At 50.3% G+C, this 24,034-nt stretch overlaps 1 long non-coding RNA gene across 1 annotated transcript; it reads right to left on the reverse strand.

Moving 5' to 3' along the window:
* Positions 1-12,520: 12,520 nt before the first annotated feature.
* Positions 12,521-23,690, reverse strand: LOC141996899 (uncharacterized). The gene is made up of 3 exons (XR_012641646.1): positions 23,609-23,690; positions 13,060-13,198; positions 12,521-12,570 (listed from the first exon to the last, which is right to left on the reverse strand). It is a non-coding gene; the product is annotated as an uncharacterized LOC141996899 (long non-coding RNA).
* Positions 23,691-24,034: the final 344 nt, after the last annotated feature.

Here is a 24,034-nt window from a genome sequence, read left to right on the forward strand (position 1 = left end):
ATCTTACTGTGCACTGGAAAAAGCAGAAGTGAAACCAGCTCACATCACTGAAAGGGAAGCTTCCTGTAGCTGCTGCTAGAAGGACCCAGTGCACTTGTCAGGGCAGCGCAGCGGATAGGGGCATTTGAATCTCAAAAGCCATTGGCTCAGGGTTTGGTGCTGGGCACTAGATTCTGGTCTCCTGGACACCACTGTCAATCCAGGGTAACTTCCCCAATGCTAGAGTGGCTCTGAGTTTACATGAGTGTAACTAGAATTGGAACCTGGTCCTTCAAGCTACAGGGGGATCTTGGGCAGAGATGTGGTGGGGTGAGGCTCAGGGAGGTTAGTACTTGAGAAATGACGGCAATCCAGAGTGAATGAACCAAGGAGTTGTTTAGAGTGATTCCAGAGGGTGTTAGTTCCAGGTGTGCAAGGGCTGCCCCCACTGGCTCCCCTGGGGAGTTCACAGGATTGGGGTCCTACATAAATGCTATGGGATGGAACCAGCTCAGGTAGAAGCCAGAAGAACATGTGCAACGAGCTGAGCTCGATAAGGCCATTGGAAGTCTCAGCCAGGGAGCGGTGGAAACCCCATTGCTTTGAGTAGTTTACAGTGGGACTGGACATAGCACTGGAGAATGTTCTGTAGCTGGCAGGACTGACCCTCCCTGGCCATGGTGCCCAATAGACCTTCCATCTCTCGTCTGATCCTGCAATGGCATCCAGCTGTCTGCTGTGAAGCCCTCTGAGCTATCATGCTCTCGGTCACTGGCTGGGGGCCATTTGTGTTTCCTGGGTGTTTTGCAGCTCTGGGGCAGGGACAGGAAGTGAGTGCCCAGAACCAGTCAACCCAGTGTCACAGCCCAAGCAGTAAATAGCTTGAGCTGCAGGTCAGCGCCTCAGAGACTGATGCTCAGCAAGATCTGCCTTTAATGCAGCTTCTCTCAGCTCAAGGGGGAAAAGGAGTGAGTAACTAAAGAGGGATAGCTGCTGCTTCAGGCATTTCTCGTCTGAAAAGCCTGGGTGAAATCACGATGGATCTAGAGCAGTGGTTCTGAAAGCCGGTCCGCTGCTTGTTCAGGGAAAACCCCTGGCGCGCCGGACCGGTTTGTTTACCTGCCGAGTCCGCAGGTTCAGCCGATCGCGGCTCCCACTGGCCGCGGTTCGCCGCTCCAGCCCAATGGGGGCTGTGGGAAGCGGCGCAGGCCAAGGGACATGCTGGCCGCCCTTCCCGCAGCCCCCATTGGCCTGGAGTGGTGAACCATGGCCAGTGGGAGCCGCGATCGGCCAAACCTTCGGACGTGGCAGGTAAACAAACCGGTCCGGCACACCACGGGCTTTCCCTGAACAAGTGGCGGACCGTCCCAGCAGAATTTCCACTTCCCTTTTGCAAACCCTAGGAGAAGCTGCCTCCACATTCGGCGAACCATAGACACCAAAGACCCACTGGAACATCTAGCCCACCTCATCCAGTTCAGCACTGGCCCCAGTGAGCATTTTCTAGTGCATTGTCTGGTCTACACGGAAATGTCTCCACTGGTGGGACTTCCACCACCTCCCTGGGAGACTGTTTGAGTCTAACAGATCGCACAGTTAGTTGTTTTCCCAGACAGTCACACTGATATCTTTCACCCATCCGGCTGGGGGTAGCTTCTCCAGCTCCTAGTGCAAATGCTCTGCTCTGCCTTGCTAGTGGGGGGCAGGTTCTGCACCCATTGATGTTGGTGCCTGTTGACTTCAGCGGGAGTAGAATTAGGCCTTTCTGCTTTTGGCAATTCTCCCAGCTTCCACGATTACAACTGCGTCTGCAGGCGCCCAGGTCGGACCCCAGACCGCCCATGCTCTCACTCACACACCTACAGGCAACCCGCTGAGGCAGCAAAGATTTCTCTCTCCTGATAACTGTGCCATTTGTGGTTACCTCCACCCACCACGCTCCGGTATCTCACTTTTGAGATAAACCCTGAAAACAGAAAACTCCATGATGTGGTAGAGAGACCTTAGCAGCTCTTCCCACGGATACCAGGGGGCTGTACGGTCTTGCTGTGTGAGTCCTCCTTTGCTGTGTTTATTGTGACTCAGGAAGTGAGGTGTTTGGTGCACGCTGTGGAAAGGCTTGGGTTTTATCTCTTTTTTTTTTTTTTTAATGCCTGCTAGGTCATTTACTATGCACCAACTAAAGCAGGAACTGTGAGGAGTGGGGTGAGGGGAACTGTTTTGTGCTGCTAGAAAGACATGGGCATGACCTCGCTAACCTGTGCAGTGATGCCATCGTAGATGAAAGGAGTATTTAGTAACTGCCAGGATTTGGCCTTGAAAGAGCGATCGCTGGGCTGAGAATTCAACCATCCCCATCAATCTGGTGACCGGCAGCAGCAGCTGCTCCTTGCAAGGAGTAAACCCAAAAAAGCAAACATGCCTCTGAGCAGGCACCATCCACCTGAATATGAGAACCCCCACACACAACGACATGTGCAAAACCACACATGCAGACACACCTTAACAAAGACCCAAACAGGCACACCAGGTACAAATGAATGAACATGTACACAAACATGCGAACACGTATCAACACGCATGGGATCATCACTGGTGGGGAAGCAGTACTTAAAGGCCACAAGCAGGGCTCAGAGCCCATGGTGCCAGATGCTGTACATACATGAAGACATGCACCAGCACACTCCAAACACATACATGACCGCCCAGAAAACCCCTCATAGATACTGGAATAAAAATAACACAGGGCACGGCTTTTCTTACTGAGGGTGCAGCAAGTATTTAGGAAGATGCTAGAAGTTGTGTTGCTCAATCCATCCCAGACCTGTAACCACAACTGTTCCGTTGACCAGGACCGGCTCTAGGCACGAGCAAAGCGAGCACTTGCTTGGGGCGGCACATTTCCCGGTGCGGCGTTCCGGCCCCCCTTTTTTTTCGGGGCAGTTGTGCTCTCGGAGCTGCGCCACTTAGATGGGGCGAGGGCGCCACGCCCCGGCCACAGCGGGAAGGGGAAGCCCCAGCCCCGGGATGCTGAGCTGCTACCTGGGGAGGAGAGGGCAAGTCCTGCAGGGGAGCCGGGGCTGCGCTGCCTTATGCCACCCCTTATATCGGGGCTTCTCTTTGCGGCCAGGCGGGGGAGGGGGTAAAGCCCCTGCAGGCGCTGGGAGAAGGTGACATCACTCCCTCCACTTCCAGCACCGCCTGCGAACGCCAGCCCCACCTGAGCTTGGGGCAGCAAAAGACCTAGAGCCGGCCCTGCTGTTGACGAGCCCAGCCTGTGTGTTTAGCTCAGGGCAGCAGTAAATACCAGATCATCAATTACCTGAAATACAGAGAGTTACAGCAGGGTTTTCAGCTACTTAGCAGGAAAGGTTCCTCTCTCTGGACACGGCTAATGTAAGAGCTTTCCCTGGTCCTTGGAGAAAAGTTTTCCAAAAATGTCTTCAATATTTATGACGGCAAAAGAGCTGCTTTCGCTGCTGCTGATTTAATAGCCCCTCAGCGTGCGCCTGCCTCAAGATTTATTTTCTGGTCCATTTAACCCTCTCTTGTGGGGCAGATGCCCCACCCCCACCTCCTCTGCCTAGGTTTCCTCTGGCTGATTGCATGTAGACTTTGTTGTGGATTTCACCCACTGTCTGTCTATTTATATAGCACTGTGGTATCTGAGCACACTGCTCATTACTGTTAGTAGTGGTGAATATTTATAGCCCATCATTGTGCTGGGTGTTGTACAGACTCGGAAAAGAGATGATCCCGGCCCATAAGGGTTCACCTTCGAAAGACACAGGCAGGCACAGAGTAGGTGCTGTGGGGGATAATGTATAAGCAAATGAACCTGGTGAAGAACGGGCACTGTGCTGATGGGTTTTAGTCACCCCACACCCCCGCAAGGCAGGGAAGTGCTATCCCCATTGTACAACTGGGGAACTGGTTAGTCAGTGGCAGTGCTGAGAACTGTACTCTGATCTCCTAGGTCCCAGGCTAATGCCCTATCCACTAGAGAATCCTCCCCTCTGCTGGCCCATGAGGCTAGCTCCGAGAGATCCACTGGTCCCAGAAGACGTTAGCTGATCCTTTTCACGCTGTTAGCCACCTCCATAAGGACACCCTAGCCACGTAAGCCAATCCAGCAAGGCTCCCATGCCACCTCCGTAGCTGGAGTCACTGGGTTGACGCCCAGTTTCAACCTCCTTCTAGATAGTGTGCGCTCCTTCTGCCTGGAATAGCAGGTACTTGCTGTGGGGCCCTCACCAATGGACAGGCAGAGAGAGGAAGGCGCGCTAACATTAACGACTCACCTTCCCCAAGCCCAGACACCGCTCCCTCCCTGGTTCCGCGTAAGCCCAACAGCAAACAGTATGGCAGCTAGTAAACATAGCCCTCTCCCCGCCCCCCCCCCCCGGCCCCGCACCCTCTCTTTTTTCCTCAGACGAGCTTTCAGGCAAAACAAAATCCATCTCTTGCGTAAGACAGGGCTTTATCCTTAATTAAAAAGAGATTAAAAATATCAGTGTCTGCCTTCCTGCTTCAGGAGGGTTGAAATCAGTTTGTCTCGCTCCCTCCCTCCCCACCCCACCGGCAAAGCAGTGCTTTTCCCTTGATTTAAAATACAAAAAAAAATTAAGCATATCTGGACTCAGGGCAGTAGGCCTCTGGGTCTCGGATGTTACCGCCCCAGGGTGACCTGGCCCTTTAAGAGGGCGAGGGCTGGGACTCACCTGTGCCAGGCTTAGCCCACCTCCCCAGGTAAGGGGAAGGACAGCTGGGGGTCATGTGACAAGGAGGAGCATGTGACTGGACTGGGCCTGTTGGGGAATATAAGGGCAGCCTGTGGGCAGGGAGGGTCTCTCCCTAACTCCCAGGTAAAGGGCCTGGGACATCAGCTCAGACAGCTGGTATTTGGGGCCGGAGCCTGCTGGGAAGAGGGTGGGTGAGAACTCTTCAGATCTCTCAGGCGGAGGCCTGGGGGAGGAACCTGCTGGGTAGGAAGTCCTGATAAAGGACTATGAGCCTGGAGAGAGGGATGAGAGGGGAAATTTAGGCAGGAGCCAGGCCCAAAGCCTGCTACGGTTACTATGATTTTGCTAACAGAATCTTCCCGCAGGGGGATGAGGCAGCCACTCAAGGGGACGCAGGGAAGCGTTGCTCCCTCAGGATGCTTGTTAGCGAAAGGCCGTGTTAGAAGAGGTGGGATTCCAATGAGAGCAGGGCTAGGCACACATTATATATCTTGAGTTTTGCCTTCTTGCTAGATATAAAGAGCAAAGATTTGCTATGGGCTGGTCTGCGTTAGAAACCTGCTCCACTTAACTCCGCCTAGCCACAGCAGTGCACGCCCCTAATACAGGCACTTAAACTAGTTTCAGTCACACTTGCGTATCTACGTCAGGGCTTTGCACAAGTGGGATGAGTTTGGTTTTTAGTTGCACTGGGGCAGGCTTTTCCAGGGCAGGCCTGCGTCTGCCTGCTTCCTGATCCATCAGCTCTTCCCCCGCCCCAGCTGGCCAACCTGTCTTCGCCCACCCTCTTTTCTCACAGCATCTCCTAAGCAGCTGGGTTCGCTTTGAACGGCTGAAGCAAGGCTTCTCGAGGGGGGCTGAAGTGAGTCTGCTGCACCCTGCAATTCAGTGCTCCTCTCTCCAGCCTCTTCCTGGTTCAGGGAGCCCCTCTGGGGCTCATCTTCTCTCACAGGCTTTGCTGGTAATTTTTAGCACCCAAGGGAGCTGCCAGCCCTCGGACCTCTAGAGACGTCCAAGCCCAGACACCTGCGCAGTGTGACCATTCTGTTAGGTCTAATGATGCACGACAGACAAACTGCCCCATATCCCCAGTTTGTATCTAGTCCCTGCAGCCAACTGCTGGCTCTTTGCTGAAGCCACGTGCACTCTTAGTGACGAGTGAATCTCAAAGGATTTGGCCGGCTCGCTGTGGGAGGCCTGAGAACTCTACCTTCATCCTGGGGTTTGTTCAGCTGAATGGGGAGAATATCCAGCAGCCTTGTGAACACTTGAGACTGCTGCTGTTTTGGAATGAATGTCAAGCTCATGAAAGCAAAAACAGAAAGTGCTGGCTACAGGCAGTCATAGCACAAGCAGAGCCCCAGACCCAGCTCTGCTGATGCATTTTGTTCCGGGCTTGCAGCACACCTGATATTCCAGACCTGGGCTCCTCCCAGCTCTGCCAGTGCCCTGCTGTCATGAGCTTCAGAATCCCTGGCTGCCCAGTCCTGTGCATCTCCTGAGACACCACCGGGGGCGGGGGGAGAAGACACCTCTCTGATGTGGGCAGATGTTCACTAGGGGTGAGACTGAGAACATCCAACTGAGGTGCATTTGGGTCCCAAGCAAGACTTGAACCTAGGGCCCCAAAAATGAAAGGCTAATGGAAACCTTGGGACCACAGCAAATGTGTCATGTGGGGTAAATACAGCCCACAGCCAGTGCTGCTAAACCCCGGCCTGGTTATTGCTGGGATGGGGATGGGGGCGAGCTCAGCAACTAGATTGGTGAACAGACTCTCACCGGCTGGGTTCAGTGGCACGTTAGGGAGAACCCTTCCTCAATCTCTATCAAACCACCATAATTTCCCTGCCCCAGTCCTTACTGGTGGGTCCCTCCACCTCTTTGCCTAACATCCCCGACATCGCGCACTCTTGGTTCCCTCCCCAAACCCATGGCCCTTCTTTCCCATGTCCTCCTGCCTTCCAGGTGCTCATCCCTGACCTAGCACTCCCCTTCAGGCTGCCTTCCAAGTGCTCAGCATCCTCTGGTCAGAGGTGTCCTCTGTTAAAAACATCCCTAGGAACGAGGGTCATTCATTGATCAAATGCTTGTAGCGGAAAAAGGTATCGTCACGTGTGTCTTCAAAAACTCTGCACTGCTTGCACAAGAAGAAAGACTGGTTCGGTGCTATAGCAGCTCCTTCTGCTGACTCCCCTCATAACGGCATCTTACAAATGAAACCGTCACCGATCCCAGTGGCCTAGTGCAGGGCGAACAATGTTCTCTTTTCTTTAAACCACCTGCTGGAGCCCAGGACTTACTGGCTGCTGTCCGTGCTGGAGCAGCCAGGGCGGATCTTCATTCAACAGCACCCTCTCTGGCTGTGGAAGGAGTGATGTGGATGGGCTCGGATAAGAATTCTGTCCAGTTGCCCTTTGGCTGGAATTTAGAATGATGCTGACTGAGGAAGGCAAAATCCTCTTTGCCTTTTGGGTAAAGATGAGTTAAAGTTTGGGAGGAGAGGAAAGTACTGGAAGGAGGAGCTTTAGTTACTGATCCTTCCCCCACCCCCCACCCCAAAAGACAATTTACAATATATTTTAAATTGTTTCCAAAGGATGCAGGCCCCTTTCCCAGCTCTTAGACTCCTGGGCCCCTGGCTTATTCTCAGCATCACTCTGACTTATTCTCCTTGACTGAACAGCCTGCAAGACACAGCTTTTTAATTACTCTGTGTAGGTCAGTCCAGCAATCAAACTGGTTGGGAAAAGCCTTAATTATACATCTCCTTCTGATCATGAGCCTATGTAAACTGAATCGCCATCCACCCACACAGGGGTGTGTGCACAACTCACTTCTGCCCAGTAGAGGGGACTCTTGAGACATCTTTGGCTGCAAATCTGGCTGTGCTGCAAACCACTGACACGTCCTTTATAAATCACTTTGCTCCTCTCTGTGCCATGTTACCAGGAGCAGGGCTTCTTTCCAGGGTCGGAATCTAATCATAGGTCACTTTTACGGCGGCAGAGGAGTTCAGCGTGGCGCTGTGAGGTACAGTTGGGCTGGGTGCACAGCAGAGCCCGTGTGTCCATACGGCCCAGTGGCTGAAGGACTTGAGCAGGGATCAACCTTATAGACAGCAGGCCTGCTGGCATCCTGCAGCACAGGACAGACACAACGTGGCCCCTGGGTACTTGGGGGCAGGCACAAGGGACTGATCCTAAACGCCGTCAGGAAACAGCAGGTTCACTGCATCGCGCTCCACTGCTAGGCTAGCCCAGAGCAGGGCAATGGAAATGATCAGGGGCTTCCATACGAGAGAGGCTGAAAGACTAGGGGCTGCTTAGTTTGGGGAGGAGATGGATTAGCGGGGATGCGATTGAGGTATCTAAAATATTGGCTAGTCCCATCACAGTTAGTCGAGTGCTTCTATGTATCCTCCTTTCTAAGACAAGGACAAGGAGGGCAGCTAGATACAGTAAAACACAACCTGTGGAACTCACTGCTGCAGGATAAAACTGAAGCCAAGAGCCCAAGGGGATTAATAAAGGTTTGGGTGTTTATTTCAACAGTAAGATGATCAGAAGCGATTAGAGCCAGATTCCAGAAGATTTCCAGCTTTGGGAGGTCTGGCTGGCGTTTAGCTCCCGTCCGTGGGACTACAACTCCCAGTGGCCAATTCTTAATGTTGTTTTGTGTGCCACATAGAAATGATGAGCTGTACACTGAAAACCAAACTCACCTTCCCCAGGGTCTTGCTCCATTATTTCCTAGCAAAATATGTCTGGGCTTCTGTGAGGATTTTCCACCTGTCTCCTGGGTCACTTACAGTGGTTCGCACAACAACTGGACCTAAACGGAATTAAAACACAAATAAGGCGCTTTGCAGGTTCTTGTCTTTTGTTGTTTCTTTTGCTTTTTTGGTTGCATTTCTATTTATTTATTTATTTATTTTTAGACTTGCTAGTGAGTAAGTCTGCTAAGGAGCTGGGAGGCACTGAAAAGTGTTATTGACAAACATACACATATCACATATACACATCCGATGAAGTGAGCTGTAGCTCACGAAAGTTCATGCTCAAATAAATTGGTTAGTCTCTAAGGTGCCACAAGTACTCCTTTTCTCTATACACATATCACTTTTCACAGCAGACTTACTCAGCCCCAGCAAGCTGGGGGACAAATTAAGCCCTGGATGGGAAGGTGGGTGGGGAGGCAGCGAGAGCCAGGGGCAATGGGGGAATGGATGGGGTGCCGGGGGAGGTGGCGGGGCCAGCAGTGATGTCAAGGGTAGTAAGCGTGGGGCCAGCACCCGAAGCTGGAGCCTACTGCCACATGCCCAGAGCCCACTGCCCCGCAGCTAGGAGCCCCAGCCCGCTGCCCCAGGGCTGAAGCCAGAAGTCTGAGCCCCACTGTCCCCAGGAAGGTGGGGAATTCACACCAGCTGCCTTCTCCTCTGGCATTCATGGCTCCACCAGGGGGCAAGGCCCAACCCCTGCTGGCAGACCCTGGGGAGGAGCTGCTGCTTCCCGCCCCCAATCACCACCCAGGAGCCTGTGGCCGCACGCAAAGCCCCTGGTGGCTGTGTTTGAGAAACACTGCTTTAGAAGCTGTTCATCTTAATCTAAGGGGGAGTGCACTGGATTGGGAATCAGGGGATCTGGATTCTATTCCCAGCTCTATCCCTGCCTTGCTGGGTGACCTTGGGCATCTGGGCCTCTGGTTCCTGTCCCACCCTTTGTCTCGTGTATGTAAGATGTTCAGGGCAGGGGCTCTGTGTGTGGGGTGGGATGCTCAGCACAGTGGGGTCTTGCTGTCAGATGGGTCCTGTTGGTACTACTGTGTTACAAATCAATTAGGGCAGGAATTACTCTTAAAGGAGAATTGGGGTGGTAAGCGTGGGGCGGGCTTGGCTTCCAAGGGAGAGCAGCTGCTATGCTTTGTTTTCAGAAGCATCCCTGGCAAAACAGTCAATTGCGTTACAAGATGGGGAGGGAGAGTTTCCACAAACTCCCCCATGCCTCTGTTCCCTCCCCCTCCCCATGAGCAGTCCCATCCCTAGCACGAGGTTTAATTAAAGAAGGGGTGGGTGCACGAAAGCCTGGTCTGCACACGGCTTTTGTACCGGTATGACTGTCCTGAGCAGGGGTGTGACTTTCTGTTAACGAGCTGGTTAGACGGGCACAACCCCCTAGCGTGGACCCAGTTAGACCAGTACAAAGATGCCTTCCTATGCAGGGATAGCTATACCACTGTGAGCGCCTCTGGCTGCGTTTGTACAGCCCCTAGCACAGCTGCGGGTGGGATCGTCTATGATGGAGGCCCCTATGTGTTATTGCAGTGCAAATAAATAATGTTCATTGGATCTCCTGCGAGGAAGGGCCCTAGAAATGCACAGAAGATCAGAAAATGATCCGTTGCCTCCTGACCCTCCCCATCCTGCCCTCCCCCCAGTTCATCTCCCAGCGAGCTGGGCTCCCCCAGATGGCCCTGACTCTCTCTCTCTTTCTCCTCTCGCTCTCTCAGGCTTTAAATCGTGTGTGAGCAGCGGGAGCAGCCAGCCCCCCGTGGTGAACAGCAAACACCTGAGAGTCCCGGCCATTATCATCACACCTCCTACCCCCACGGGCCTGACGCTGTCCAGAGACGCCAGGCAGCCAGGCGAAGATCCGGCACGCAACAACTGCTGAGCCAGATGCTGTGAGACTAGGAGCAGTGCAGCACGCGAGGCGAGCACCGGAGAGCGCATGGAAGAGCAGGCGCTGTTTCACAGGCACCGGGAACAGCTTGCATGGGAACCCATCTGTGCCGTGTGTTTTCCCCTGTCCCTTCCCCCTCCCTTTAACCGGGTTTATTAAAGATTTATTAATGGATCTGCATACGCCGCACTACTGGGACTGTCACACTGCTCCGAACTCCAGCAAGCTGTGGCATGTTAAGTAATTAGCCAGGCAGCTCCTCTCCGGGAGTGATGGAGCAGATTGATGGCTGGGGCGAGGGAGATGGCCGCACTGCTGCATCACGGTGATTTGGAGGTGCCTTTTCCGGCGCGGGCCCAGACTGCAGCCTTCCCTTGGCCATTCAAATCACCATAAAAGGGCATGGCTGGGGCCGAAGCTAAATCAAGGGGCAGGCGCAGGGAGCATTCTCTGCCCTGGTCACCGAAATCCTTTCTGCGGCTCCTTAATAGATCGGGTTGTTCTCGTGGATCCTCCGTGCCATCAGTGAGGCAGCGGGATATGCGTCGCGTCCTGCCCCGATGGAAGCCGAGCGGCCCAAGTTTTGGCTGGGCTCGCCATCCCGCAGGCTGGCTGGCAGGGTGGAAAGGTTCCGCTTCGAGTACCAGATCGCCGCGGGGAAGACACTGAACATTTTAGCGGCAGGCGACCGCTGTGCTGCAACCCATAGGCAAGGCTGGTGGCTCCTGATCTAGGAGAGGAGCGCGAGGTCGGAGAGGTCGGGTGCCAGCCCTCTCCTGGTGGCCAGGAGGTGAGCACTCCAGTGCTTGACATGGCAACATCTCACCAGAGCCCCGTGTTCATGGGAAGGACCAGGAAAACTTGACCTCGGCCCTGGCCGTCACCTGAATGGGGGTCGTCACAGGCCTTTAGCTGCATGAGCCCAGAGACGACGGGAGCATCACAATGTTTTCTGTACCAAGTTCATGCTCCGGCATTTCTGATGTACCAAACCCAGGTGGCCAAAGGTGGGGGAATCCCAGCTAGATTTGCAGGGGGGAGGGAGGTTTGGATCTATTTGAGGAGAGGCAGATGCAAGCCGCTGATGGGAATACAAGCCTGCCATCAGTTTCGGTGTGTGGCAACCTTGCTTCCTTGATCACTTCTTTCAGCATGACCTGAGCATGTGCCCTGCTGCTCTGTGGGGATAGGTACCAGTAGCCCAAGGAAGAGCCCATCTGAGCTTCACAGAGTGGGGAGAGGAGGGAGCTCTTTTGTGTATCATAGAATCATAGAATATCCGGGTTGGAAGGGACCTCAGGAGGCATCTATTCCAACCCCCTGCTCAAAGCAGGACCAATCCCCAACTAAATCATCCCAGCCAGGGCTTGGTCAAGCCTGACCTTGAAAATCTCTGTGGACGTTGCCTAGAGGATTTGGGCTACTGGGACCCCTCCCCATCTGGATCTGCTGGCCCAGGCAGCACTTTCTTTGCTGCTGGAAGTGGCTAGATTGGGATGCTGCCGACTGCAGTTTGTGCCTGGAGCCATCGCCCACAACCTCCTGGCAGGCCAGCCTGATCGAGGGTCTCTGAGGGGTGGGGGCATGGAATCCCTCCTCTCCCAGAAGAGCGAGCGAGGCATGGAGAGCCCTGGTGCAGCTGGGCAGCCCTTCGCGGTTGGCTTGGGCGCTCATGACACCTGTGTGTCCTTCACCCTTTCCTTGCCAGCACGTGGGCGTGCAGTGTGGGGAGGGGAGCAGACGCACATAACTGTGAGATACCGTGGCAGAGTCGCGGTGAGATACAGCGGGGAGAACAACCTGAGAATTCCCCGTCCTGACAAAGGAACTGAATTCACCAAGGGCAGAGTCTGCTGCCTCTAGGGGTGGGGGCCATCTGTCCCAGTCTATGCCACCAATGCAAGCTGGTCTCGTGTACTTGTGGTATCCTAACCATGTCATGAGGGTGAATGGGCATGTTTTAAAGTGGACTGTCTTGGCAATATTTTAAAAAGGGCTAGGAGTGATTTATAAGGACTTGTTATTTTATTACAAATAAAGACCTCTTTGCCCCACGGTCTCTGTCAGATTGTCTGTGTGGAAGACCCCGGCACTCCCTTGCTCCGGCATGTTGTGTCTTGCCTCATCAAAGCAGCATCCCAGGCTCAGGTATGGAACTGGTCCCAAATCTGAAACAATTATGCTCAGTGACCAAAGACAGGTGTGTTATAAAATGGGTGCACAGCTCCAATCCCTCCCCCAGCCCTGGCTGACTGCAGGGCATGTGGCGATGGACTCATGGTTCAACATGTCTCCTCTGTGCCTGATCCACGGAAGGGGGAGTCTGTTACAGTCCTCAGCGTGCCAGCCTGGCTCTTTAGCTCAGTCCCTGGCAACTCATGCTCTAGGGGTCCTCTGTTCAATCCCTGGCATCAGCCAAAATGGCAGCCATCACAAAAGTGGCCCTGTCTTGTCTTCACATGGGAAGCTGAAAGTAATGTGGCTGATGACGAAAGGGACACTTGTTTTGCTCCTAAGCGTTGCCCAGGGCAGAGCTATAGAGACTCCAGAATGGAGCAAGGCCATGGAACTGTCTGCGCTGAGACAGAAAACATGGAGAGACAGGGGTATACAACCAAGTCCTTTCCTTTCGCACCTCCGAGGGCATTTAACCTCACCCTGGGGAACGTTCCCTGCTTGGATCATCACAATGGAGCTTGTCTTGGCTGTTCTGCTCTTCCTCTGTTTGCCGAACTCTCCACTGGGGTCAGCTGGAAATGAGCCCATGGAGTGAGAGCGGAAGATCAGAGTCAGGACCTGCCCCGGGAACAGAGAGCAGAATGTTACTGGCCTCCACGCGCACTGAACTCCCCAGAATCCAGCAGGCCCTGGCCAGCTAATTCACCCTTCTGAAGACTTCCCATCCTTTAATGTCCACTCCCCCCGTACCTCCTCCATAGCAGTGTGGATTTGCTTTTGTGCTGTGCCGTTGCAGCCTCTGAACCCTATGGTGTACTCCTGGGGCCGCTGGCAGGCAGTGCCATGCCATGCCAGAATGCCCTGGAAAGAGGGCGAGATGGCAGTCTCCACCAGCACCGGTGCTGACTTCTTCTCAACCCGGGGGGTGCTTGACCCCCTCCCCGCCCCAGGCCCTGCCTCCCACTCCATCCCTTCCCCCGAAGCCCCACCCTGCCTCTTCCCGCCCTTGCGCTACCCCTGCCCCCACTCCACCCCTTCCCCCAAGCTCCCAACCCTACCCCGACTCTTCCCGACCCCTCCTCTGAGCGCACCCTGTCCCCACTCCTCCCCCTCCCTCCCAGTGCCTCCTGCACACCGTGGAACAGCTGATACTGTGGAGGGTGAGAGGCACTGGGAGGGAGGGGGAGAAGTTGATCAGCGGGGCTGCTGGCAGGGAGGAGGCGCTGGCGGGAGGGACTAGGGGGGAGCTGGCACCTGCTAATTTTTTCTCGTGGGTGCTCCTACATTATAAAATAACAATCTCAGAGACCCAGTTACAGCGTGGTTGGGTTCTGCAGTGTAGATGGGCCCGAACCATACTATCAAATTGTGCTACAGCCTTGCTTCATGCAACTGGAGTATGGTTCGAGGAGACAATTGTGTCCCATCTATTCTACAATATGCAACCAGGAAGCTGGGGGGCAACTGGGTTGTAAATAGAGCCCCTAATAGGTTTCTTTTTACAGTGTAGCTGGGCCCTGACACGGTACCAGAGCCTCATTGGTCCCTGCTGGAAGAAAGAGCTCAGTGCTGTACAAAGTTCTACAAGCTGAGTGTACAGAGCCACATGAGGGCAGCTGTGCCCATCACCACTAATGTGCAGGCACAATGGAGCATGCCAAGTCATTAGGCAAGGGAAGGAGCTCCACAATAGACTTAGGGAGATGGAAGCTCCCACCTTCCCTGACATACCCTTCTTGGGGCTCATTACTGGAGTGCAGCTGTCACCTCAGCCAGGGAAAAAAAGTATCGGCTTTGTCAAACAATAAGGTCTTAATTGGGCTGGAGACCTGCCAAAGAGTAACCAGTTAAAACACCCATGCAAGGGATTGTGGGTGGCGTTATGTAAATTTCATAGAGGCTGAAACAACTGTGCCACAGTGGTAGAGATGAGGCCCCTTAGAGGATGAGAGAATGTGCAAGCGTCAGCGTTGCCTGCATGGACATGAATCACGGCCAGCCGCTGAGTTCAAACAACAGGACCCTGCTGTCTGTCAGGAGCCCAGCGGTCACTGCACTGAGTGCAATTCTAACCCAACTGCTATTTGCTGTCAGCAATGCATTTGTTGGCTAGCCATAGTTGCTGGGCTTCAGGCTGCTGCCTGGGTTCAACACCGGGGAGTTGCACGTAGTCTGGTAAGGTCTTTGATTGGGGGAGGTTCTGGGAACCTGCAGCTGCTGCAGCCGGGCTGCAGTCAGAGAAGCACCTGTGACAAGCATCAGAGTAAGTAAAAAGGACGCTGTGCTGCCAGCGTAGCTGATCCAGTCTCTGTTTGATGGCCACTCTCAGCATGAACCTGACTCATGAGTCCCTGAGGCTGCAACACCTCTTGCTGTCAGCTACTGTGCTCATGTCTTCCTCGGATTTCCATTCACCTTTCCTCCTCCCTTTTCTTTTCAAAGCTTATAGTGCCCATAGCAATGGCCAGTCACGAGCTGTGGGTGAAATGAAGGGAGAAAGGAAAGGCCTGGGCTGCCCTCCCTCTGCCACTGTTTTAGGAGCCTTATAATGCCAGGCTTAATATTGAGTCTTGGCACATGGCCTGGAGGAAACAACCCTGCAGACTGACCTTCGCTTCCCAGGTGCATCCCCAGAAATTTGCTGATGTTCCCAGTCTGAATCAATGGAAATTGTGAGTGGCTTGGCAGCCCTGCTGATTCCTGTGCCCACCTCGGGCTGTGTTCTTGTCAGCTCTTGCAAGCTAAGTAAGGTGGCTGACTCAGTAATCCAAGAAGAGCAATGGGGTACAATGTTGGTGATTCAGCCGATGGCACTCTTTCCTCTGAATTAGTGATGAACCAATGCCCCGGTGTTGTCTTAGGAAATGCCCTGCTGCCGGAGGTGCTGTCCTTTCGCAGACACACAGAACCAATCCCTGACATAACAAATCCAATGGTAATTTTGGTAGGAGGGAGGGGTGTTAGTCCTGCCTGGGTTTTGCCATTCTGTTTCTCTAATTTCCTCTGCAGTTTCAATGAGATGCATAATTCTATTTCACTTGCTGTCCAAACTTGTTGGCATAGTTTTACCGTGAGCTGTTAAACCACATCCATGTTCCACCCCAGTGATGGGTGCATTTCAGCAGTGGATGAAGTGATTCCCACATATATACTTTAGAAGGTGTAATGGGTAAAGTGTTTTGAGATCCAAGCTACTCTAGAAATACAAGATACTATGTATTCTGATCAAACCACTGTGCATTTCCCTTCTCCAACTTTTCATGATCAGGGACACTTGCATGGGAACAAGAGCATTGTGTCTTAAATGTCTGATGGCTCCTGTTCATTCCTCGTGTGATTTCATGACCCTGGATGGCATCATGAATGTGAGTATTGTGATGTTCCCTAGGATTGTTGAGACTCCACTAGGGAATAAGCTGCAGTCACTTACAAGCTCGGAAGACACTAAGAACTGTTTTCCTGCACGTGTCGTAACTGTAAAGAACAAGGGGGAGAAATGCAGAAAATAGACTCCTCTGTAGATACAAAGCTTATCCTTGTTTTCTTTGGCTTGTCAGCTGTCATGCACGAATCCATGGATGCCCTGAATTTCAGGCTTCTACCCCACTATTGTGCTTATCTTAAGAAACCTACACCAAGTGGATGCTGCTAAGAGCTCTTCCAAAACAGGTTTCAGAGTAGCAGCCGTGTTAGTCTGTATCCGCAAAAAGAAAAGGAGTACTTGTGGCACCTTAGAGACTAACAAATAAATTTGTTAGTCTCTAAGGTGCCACAAGTACTCCTTTTCTTCTTCCAAAACAGTTTCCCTATATTGTCATTGTAGCGCGCCTCATAGTCTCCATGTCGGTTTACAGCTGCTTTATAATGAAACTCCTGGGTTTTTACATGGGTGCTCTTTGGAACAGGGGCTGCTCTTGCTTTGAGTCTATTCAGAGCCGGACACAATGTAGGTGCTGCTAGAACCAAGGAGAGGAAGGGTGGTGCCGTGATCAGAACAGGAAGCTTGTGGGTTAGGAGACGGGGATTCAATTCCCTGCTCAGTCACAGACCATCTGGGTGACTTAGTCTCTTTGTGCCTCAGCATTGCTGTGCCTCAGAGAGGTGTTGTAAGAATAAATCCATTATAGATTGGGTGGTGCCCAGACCTGATGGCAATGGAGGCCATGTAAGCACCTTAGCCAGAACTAATAAATAATTAATAATACTTGGAGCCAGGTAGCATCATATAAACACTAACTAATCCCAATTTCAACACAGTATGTGGATTTATTATCCCCATTTCACAGGTGGGTAAAACAGAGGCAGAGAAGTTAAGTGACTGGCTACAGAGGGAGGGAAGGAGTGGGATTAGAATAGAGACATACCTGGCTCTCAGACCACTACCCCACCCTAACTCTTTAAAATAAAGGCTGTGGCTTGCTTCTCTGATGCTTGCCTGTAACTCTTTACTAATTCTTTGTTTCTTGTCTAGTTACAGGGCCGTGGATCTCTGAAGATCTGGCTGCTCCTGCTGGTGGGGGGAAATGTATAGGTGAGTGGTTCTTGTTTTAAAGGGGCAGTGGTAGCTAAAGGAACAGGTGCCTGCTGTGTTCTTAATCATTAGACCGGAATGGCGTTCAACCCTGCCAAAGATGCTGTATAACCATCCACTCTACTTCTCTCAGGAAGTCCCCAGTTTAGTTCCCTCACTAAGGCAGGGTTATCTGCTACTTCTGCTTGGTTGCCTTATTAAAGGGAGTTGTTGTTGTTGTTATTTATTTGTATTGCAGTAGCATCTAGGAACCCCAGTCATTGGCTAGTACTAAGTGCTGTACTCTTTTATTATAGTTAGTTAACATATGAATATATATTATTTATTTGTTTTGTGGTCATAACTAGAAGCTTGGGCCTCCAGTGCTAGGTACTATACAAACATATACCAGAAAGATGGCCCCCGCCCAGCCCAGCTTACAATCAAAGTTTAAGACGAAATAAATGGATGTGACAAACTGATGCGTGCGTGGGGATATCACCAAACAACTATTCTAAAGGATAGAATGCAAAGAACGCACAATAAGACAACTGTAGGTATAAAATGCACTTACAGGGTCACTCCATATAAAAGTGAGTTAAAACTCCATATCTGTGTATTAATATCTTTGACTCTAAAACCTGAAAGAGTTTTAAAAAAATCTAGGGATTTTCAACAGTGTTGATCAAACTCTGCTTCTGCTGCATCCCATGGTAAAGCTCTCATTGACTTCAGTGGCAGCAGAGTTAGGCCAGTGCTGTACGCTCCTGAAAATGCAGCCCCATTTCCTTTACCATTTATTTAGAACATGTTGGCAGTCCAACACAAAAGGCTCAGCCTGCTTCCCCAGCAAAAATGAATTCCACCTGTGATCACTCAGCTCAGAACCACTCCACACCCTTGTCACTCAACACCCCCTTAATCAAAGGCCTGCAAAAAGAAATAAGCCTTTTGCCCTGCACTTACGCCCTATTTGACCAACCAAGAAATCAGATTCCAGAATCATGGATCTTCTGCTGTCTCTGTTCACTTTTTATGCCTCCTTGTTCAAGCTGAAGGAAACTAAGCTAGTTGATTTCATGACCTGGTTCTAGTCAGTTTCACGTTCAGATTTTTACCCATGACCCCAGAGCTACAGCAGCACAAGCGAACGAAATGCAAACCCTACTCACACCGATGTTTAATAAAAAACATTCAGACGTGGGGTCTAAGCAGTTTGAGTGTGTCCCACTAATGTGCTTTGGGGAGGATATTGGTGGCATTCTGTTTGTTTTTAATATGAAGAGCAAAATGAACTGATTCCAAATGGCACTAACAGGGAAACTAAGTAAGTGGCATGACAGAGATCATCCTGTGAACATTAACATCTTAAACATAATCGCAGGCTGGGTCTTTCCACCCTGACCCTAACATTACACATAAAGATCCTCCACATCCCATGATGAGACATGGGGTCTTTGCTACCAAGAAACAGAATTAATCAGAAACCTACAGGAAAAGTGGGGGAAGAGTGTGAAAACAGATGGAAATTTAATTTTTTAATGACAGCAGCAGATGGCAAAAGACACAAAAGTGTATTCACACCATGTCAGAGCCATTTATAGACTGCCTGGCACTGCCGTAATGCATTCCAATAGGGTTTAGATTATTGCTCCCCTGAGACATGCAGGCAATTGGCTTTCGAGTGAAATTGTATTATTTTTCTTGCTGCAAACTCTGAAAATAAAAGTTTCACTGTGATTACCGAGGTGCCCTTAAAGTCACTGATAGGTAAATGGTGGAGTAAATATATTGAATGAAATTGAGTGTGCACCTCCTCCCAATGCCTTCGGAGAGAATATTCTGACCTCAGAGCTTCGCTCTCTTCCCACAGTGGCTTTACACCATCAGAAGGCTATTGGCTTCAGTGGTATTACCCTTGATCTACAGCAGCCTAACTGGAGAATCAGGCCTGCAGTAATTTCAGTGAGAGATCTAAAGGCACAAAATGTGGGCCTTTTGAGATCTGACTCTTGATCTGCATTTTACAAATTTGTCCTAACATTTAAAATAGGCTACATCAGGAATCGGCAACCTTTGTCACGCAGCCCACCAGGGTAAGGCCCCTGGTGGGCTGGGCCGGTTTGTTTACTTGACGTGTCCGCAGGTTTGGCCGATCGCGGCTCTCACTGGCCGCGGTTTGCTGCTCCAGGCCAATGGGGGCTGCGGGAAGTGGTACGGGCCGAGGGATATGCTGGCTGCCGCTTCCCCCAGCCCCCATTGGCCTGGAGCAGCAAACCGCGGCCAGTGAGAGCCGCGATCGGCCAAACCTGCGGACACGTCAAGTAAACAAACCGGCCCAGCCCACCAGGGGCCTTACCCTGGTGGGCTGCGTGACAAAGGTTGCCGATTCCTGATGTAGCCTATGTTCCCCCAGCCCTGGAGCAGCAAACCGCGGCCAGTGAGAGCCGTGATCGGCCAAACCTGCGGACACGTCAAGTAAACAAACCGGCCCGGCCCGCCGGGCTTACCCTGGTGGGCTGTGTGACAAAGGTTGCCGATCCCTGGGCTACATTAATCCACCCAGATTTGGACACCCCTGAACGTTGAGGTGTTTGAAAGCCAAAGTGGGATTTTGGAGCTTAAGTCCATCTCTTGTGTTTAAATCAAGACAGAGCTGAGTTATGGAGATTGGATCTGGAAATGCACTGGAATCTGAGCTTCTCCTAAGTCTGGATTGCTGAACATTTCAAATGTAAAGCTGGGTTTCTTGCCCTCTCACAGCCCATTTCCTTGTCCTGTTTCATCCTGCTATTGTGATCAGCACAGGCCTGTATGCCTTTCCCATGGATCGAGCAGCAGAAGCTGCTGTGACTGTCAGAGGTAAGGGACCTTCAGAACAAAGATCTTCACTGAGGATGTCTCTGTGTTTGGGATCTTTGCCCCTGTCTAGCTATCCCAATGTAGCTCCACAAGTGCAACCTCTCAGGGTAGACACGCTGCACTTGTTTAAATCAGGGCTTGCACTGGTACAGCCTCCCCTGATTAGAAGCTGGAAGCACTTTGAGTCCTACATATGCCATATTTTGAGAGTTCTCTTCATCAGAGTGAATTTAGAGCTAACAGAACCCAGGGCAGTGCTTACCTAACGCAATTTCTTTGTCAGTTACTCTTCACTGTTTTAGGTTTGCTCCAGTATTAGAGTTGTTCTTTAAACCTGTGAAGATCAGAGCTGTGAGAAATCTGGTGATTACCATTGCTAAGGGTTGCATCATGAGTCTTCTGTGTTTTGATTTCCGGGGGCTGGGGTTTGCACCTGAGTTTTACTTTGAATGCAGGGGTTCCAACAAACTCAAAATGTCAAAAGCAAACTCAGGCAACATCATTGAGTTTTGCCTGGTTTGGGGCTGAAATCATGGCTCTTGCACTAGAAATACATAGAGAGATGGAGAAAAGCCAATGACAACCATTTCCAAAACCAAACTCGCGTCTGGTTTTGGTGTTGCCAGCCAGCACTCATGATATCTGGTGTTTTTCTTAAAGCCTCAGCTCCTGGAGACTGGTGGTTCCATCTTCTATGAGAATCTCTATGAAAGAACTCCCTTTAAAACAAGAAGTAAGTTTCTAATCCTGATTGTTGTGGAGGAGAGCTGAAAAATGTGATGTCTAACGGCTCAGAAACCAGGAAGTTGATAAAAAGGACTGCACATGTGTTAGTGTTAAAAATCTCATGATTTTTAAACCAATCTCATGTTTTGGGGCCTGATTCATTTTTTTTTTTAAATGCTTGGGGTTAGTGATATTCCAATTGGCACTATTTGGTCCCTCCTTGTTGGCAGGCACAGCAAGGAAGCCAACGGTGATCGAGTGATGGAGACTGAGCTGCTTTCTCACCCCCAACAGACGGTTCCCCCAGTCAGAAATGAGACACCTCGCCAGGGGCAGCTTGCCCTGCCAGTGCCACTCCCAATGCTGTCCCTCTTCCACTGATAAACAGAGGCCCGAGGAGCTGCCCGTCTGGCACTTTTCATACACACAAAACTCACTTAATTAAAAAAAAAGCCCTTAGGGCGTCATAAAATAACAATCAATAAAAATCAATCAATAGGAACCATTGGCAGCTGCTGCGAGTAAGATGGCGCTTCGATTTATTTTTTATGGGAAGGGGGTGAGAGCAGAGTGAAGGAAAATCAGACCCAGACATAACAAGACCTTTGAGTGACAGCCACAAAATGGGATTATTATCATCCTGCAACTGTGGTGCTATCATTTTTCATTTTTATTCATGCAATGTAGAGTGGTTCGGCTCTCAATGCTACAGATCCTGGTTTGGGTGAGGGAGAGAATAACGGAGTGGTTGATGAGGGGTAAGAAGAGGAAAAGTGGCTCCCTGGGAAAGACTTTTTGTGGGGAAACACAGTATACCTGACACTGGGTCCTTTTTATTCTTCCCATTGCATCAAGGTTGCTGCTGTTGCTGGGACACCACGGAGGCAAGACAGAGAAATAGGTGGTGTTTTGAACAGGATTGCAAGAACACACCATTAAATAGATCTGTCACTGCTAATATTGTTTGAAGGCTTTCTGTTTCCATGACAACCTGACAACCTAACAGCCTGGCTGACAGTGCTCTAAATCACTCTGGGATAAAAGCCTTTTATTTTTTTCTTTCCCCTGCATAACTTTGGACATTAACATCTTCAATGTGTCTTGACAGTTTTATTTGTTGGTTTTTTCCTAGAATCATAGGGTTAGAAGGCACCACAAGGACCATATAGTCTAACCCCCTGCCAAGATGTAGGATTTGTTGTGTCTAAACCATCCAAGACAGATGGCTATCCAGCCTCCTTTTGAAAACCTCCAGTGAAGAAGCTTCCACAACCTAGGGAGGTGGTAGAATCTTCTTCCTTAGAAGTTTTTAAGGTCAGGCTTGACAAAGCCCTGGCTGGGATGATTTAATTGGGGATTGGTCCTGCTTTGAGCAGGGGGTTGGACTAGATGACCTCCTGAGGTCCCTTCCAACCCTGATATTCTATGATTCTATGAACCTCCCTAGACAGTCTGTTCCATTGTCCTACTGTTCTTACAGCTAGAAAGTTTTTCCTGAGATTTAATCTAAATCTGCTAAACTGTAGTTTGAACCCATTGCCTCTTGTCCTGTCCTCTTTGGCAAAAGAGAACAACTTTTCTTCCTCTTTTTTTATGGCAGCCTTTCAAGTATCAAAAGACCACTGTCATATCCCCACTTAATCTCCTCTTTTCCAAACTAAACATACCCAGTTCCTTCAGTTTTTGCTCATATGGCTTGCATTCCATCCCTTTGATCATCTTTGTCGCTTGCCTCTGAATCCTTTCCAGTTTCTCTACATCCTTTCTATACACTGGAGACCAAAACTGGATACAGTACTTCATCTAAGGCCTAACCAGTGCCGAGTAGAGTGGTACTATCACCTCCCATGACTTTCATGCTATGCCTCTGTTAACACAATCTAAAACTGCATTTACTTTTTTGGCAACAGCATTGCATTGCTGACTCATGCTGAGGTTTTGATCCACCACAACTCAGATCCTTTTCAGCAGTGCTGCTGCCAAGCCAGTTTTCCCCCATTCTGTATTTGGTTTTTCTTCCCTAAGTGTAGCACCTTACATTTGTCTTTGTTGAATTTCATTTTGTTGTTTATATATATGTATATATAGCCCAGTTCTCCAGTTTATCAAGATCCCTCTGAATTTTAGCTCTATCCTGCCAAGTATTGGCAACCACTCCTAGGTTTGTGTCATCTGCAAACTTGGTCAGTATGCTCTCTATATCTACATCCAGGTCATTAATAAAGATGTTAAACACTGGACGCAGAACAGATCCCTGTCAAAAGGCATTGAGACCTCCCTCCAATCTGACATCAGTCCATTAATAGTTACTTTTGTTTACAGTTGTTTAACCAATTGTGTATCCTCAGAATGTTGGGAATCATTAAGAAAGGGATAGATAAGAAGACAGAAAATATCACATTGCCTCTATATAAATCCATGGTACACCCATATCTTGAATACTGCATGCAGATGTGGTTGCCCCATCTCAAAAAAGATATATTGGAATTGGAAAAGGTACAGAAAAGGGCAACAAAAATTATTAGGGGTATGGATCGGCTGCCATATAAGAAGAGATTAATAAAACTGGGACTTTTCAGCTTGGAAAAGAGACGACTAAGGGGGGATATGATTGAGGCCTATAAAATCATGACTGGTGTGGAGAAAGTGTTATTTACCCCTTCTCATAACACAAGAACTATGGATCACCAAATGAAATGAATAGGCAGCAGGTTGAAAACAAGCAAAAGGAAGTATTTTTTCACACAACGCACAGTCAACCTGTGGAACTCCTTGCCAGAGGATGTTGTGAAGGCCAAGACTATAACAGGGCTCAAAAAAGAACTAGATAAGTTCATGGAGGATAGGTCCATCAATGGCTATTAGCCAGGATGTTCTTATGTTCTCTTAATAGTAGTTCTGTCAAGCCCACATTTCTCCAGCTTACTTACCACAGTGTCAGGTCAAAAGCCTTGCTGAAGTCCCGGTACATTATGTCCACTGCATTCCTCCTATCCACCAAATCAGTCACACTGTCAAAGAAGGAAATCAAGCTGGTTTGGAATGATTTGTTCTTGGTAAATCCATGCTGTTTGCTAGTGATTACCCCTTCATCCTCCATTCTTAAACACATCCTGATTGCTGTGTGTTTGGAGATGGTTTTTCTTTTTAATTAACAAGTGATGGGGAGAAGGATCAAGATCAGAGGTGAGGAATAGTTGAAAAATCCCTCCTTAAAATACTTCTCTGCTGTGATGCTTACAACATACCCAACAATGATTGTGGGCAGGGAGGCAGCTGGTTTGCTCGGACTGTTTTTCTTGCTGATTAATGCCATCTCTTTATTTCCTTGGGCTCAGCCCGGTTGTCTATTTTTG

This window comes from Natator depressus, chromosome 12 (assembly GCF_965152275.1).
Source record: "Natator depressus isolate rNatDep1 chromosome 12, rNatDep2.hap1, whole genome shotgun sequence".
Classification (NCBI taxonomy): domain Eukaryota; kingdom Metazoa; phylum Chordata; order Testudines; family Cheloniidae; genus Natator; species Natator depressus.